This window comes from Morone saxatilis, unplaced genomic scaffold (assembly GCF_004916995.1).
Source record: "Morone saxatilis isolate NCDOM2014 unplaced genomic scaffold, NCSU_SB_2.0 Contig1, whole genome shotgun sequence".
NCBI classification, from domain to species: Eukaryota; Metazoa; Chordata; class Actinopteri; family Moronidae; genus Morone; species Morone saxatilis.
Window position 1 is genome coordinate 6,010,096 of NW_023339651.1, and position 2,608 is coordinate 6,012,703.

General features: G+C 42.9%; 1 protein-coding gene across 1 annotated transcript in view; it reads left to right on the plus strand.

Moving 5' to 3' along the window:
* timp2a (TIMP metallopeptidase inhibitor 2a) overlaps positions 1 to 2,608 on the plus strand; it is a 14,457-nt gene that overhangs the window by 1,366 nt on the left and 10,483 nt on the right. The gene's annotated exons all lie outside the window — the stretch shown is intronic.

Genomic DNA, 2,608 nt, shown 5'->3' on the forward strand with positions numbered 1-2,608 from the left:
ATCTTTGTTTGTTTGTTTGTTTTGGTGAAATGGGATCCCACTCGCGTGTTCATACTGTGTGTGTGTGTGTGTGTGTGTGTGTGTGTGTCACCTTCTGTTTTCCATACTAATTGATGCTCCAGGTCAGACCACAAACCGTGAAGTTCAAGCAGTGTCATGCACTTACCGCGCAGTCACTTATGTTCATGTGAAAAGAGACAAACATCCTGGTTTCATATAAATCTGCTGCCCACAAAGGGGAACTTCCCCAGCAGCCCTGCCCAGTCAGACTGTCCTGAGGCGGTGAGGAAGACCAGAGTCACCTTGCTGTCTGCAGGAGTGGACATGCAGCAACACACGCACGCTGACTGTACACGTCTCCATTTATAGAGACGCAGACGTGTTTTTCTTCATGAAACGCACTTAACACGCATCATACGAACAACCGGAGTCGAACCCTGTGAAGCAAAACAAATAAATCCAACATGTCTTGGATGATATTTGAATACTTGATTAAATTTTAGAGTAGAAACATTCGGATGACATTATATTCACCAATATTTGTATATATATTCTACTTTTTTAGAAGGGTTCCTCATCTATGGCTCATAACGAGTTGTCACTGAGGCTGAAATATTGCCAAGTTGATCAATAAACTAGTAAATTAACACACTTCAAACAGTAAACGTGCTGTTCCCCTCAGCCCTATAAGCATTTTTCAGCTCATTGTTTTGGTTTTCTGGCCCACATTTTGGTTCCGTCACTGTACAGCTCCCGCTCAGCACCAAACAGCGGTTAGCTGGTGAACACGGAGGAGCATTAAGCAACTAAAGAGACAGATATTATCACAGGAGCTGGTGGAGACCAAAAACAGCTTTAAATAAGAGCATACTGCTTTAGTTTGGGACTGATTTTACAGAAGCTAAAAATACTGGAATACATGTTCTTTACATTTAGGTTGCGGAAGTCAGTTAAAAATTGCAAAAATAGATTCATTTTCTTTTTAAAAAAGAGGAAAAAGCAGCTTGTTCCAGTGACAATAAAATCACTTGTAGTTTGGTGACATATGCTCGATGTTTGGCTGCTGTGATTGATGATTTAATGATGGTCAGCTTCTCACATGTGAGAATTTTGCTGCTTTTTATTTCAGATCGAATACTTTTGTGTTTTGGACTAAAAAAAGCAATTTGAAGATTTCTGGCCAAACAAGTAAAAAAACTAAAATGTTTTAACTCACCTGATTAATCAATAATGAAAATGGCTGCAGCACAAATAACAATACCGTATATCAAAGCCACTATTAGTCAATAATATGATCCTGTTGTTGTTGTTGATCTGACTCATTGTATCTCTTTGTACAGTGACAGCAGTGCAGCTCCAGTAACTATCACAAAGGAAACCAGAGCTTCCATCTTTTGCTGCACAGGTCTTCATACAGATGTTGCCAGATGTCACGAGGCTGCCTGAGTTGTGTTTTTTTGCCGCTGGTCAAATGACAGACAGTTAAACACAGACGGCCCACATTCGCCTGGAGCTGCGCAAACCACACCAAGAAAAGTCAGGGATGATTTGGTGGTCACTGGAGAGTGAAAAAAGAAATGGATAGTCATGCGGTGGATTGAACGGGGGGGCGCTGAGGATGTGGTGTGTGTGCGTTCGTACGCGGGTTTGCATGGAAAACATTGCGTAGTGCGACTGAAACGCATGTATAAGTCATTAGACGTCGTGCTGGTCGGGAGGGTAAGGGAGCAGTCAAAATGTGGGTCAGCTGGTGGTTCATAGCTGCTGATCGACTGCCGATCGCGGTGACTTCAGGACCAACCTGCGGTGGAAGTCGGCCGCCTGCAGGCCCCCGGTAGTCGTGCTGTTTTAGCATCACGCTGTGTCGTCTGCAGCCTCCGCAACACGCTGTTTAGACGGCGCAGGGTCATCCGTTCTGGATTTATTGCAGGGAAACTGAGAAGTAAACATGTGTGCAACACCGAGGTGAAGACAGATAAGCTCCCATAATAGCAATCCGTTGTGAATAACAGGGTAATTTCCCCTCAGTATTGTGTCCTGCTGCTGATTCTTTGCTCATTAGTTTGTGGCTCAGAATGAGGTCAGGAAATGAGAGCGGAAAAACTGAGAGGAATGCAGGAGAGAGTGCCAGCCAGGTATACTGCTGTGTGTGTGTGTGTCTGTGTGTGTGTCTGTGTGTGTGTGTGTGTGTGTGTACTCTGGCTGCGGCTGCGTATTTGCATAAGCATCGGAGTGGAACTAAAATGCAGAAGTTTTCTTGCGAGGAGCTGGGATTGGTTTCTCTGAAGCGCTGATAAATTACTTAATAAAGCGATCTCATCAGCGCTGATAGCCGGTTCCTCTTCGCATCCTGAGCCGTTCGTCAGAAAACCTGCTGTGAAAGATTTAAACGATCTCAAAACCAGCCAGAAAACTCCTGCAGGGACTGACTTTAACATCTAAATGTTCCACTGTGTCGAGCATCCATTGTCAACATTGAAATATGGATTAGAGCAGCTTTAAAATGGTAGAAAACTACTATTCACTGTTGAACTTTTCTTTTTTTTTACACTATCATAAGTTTTGTTTTTTGTATATTTTATATTATTGTACATTTTATATTTTATTG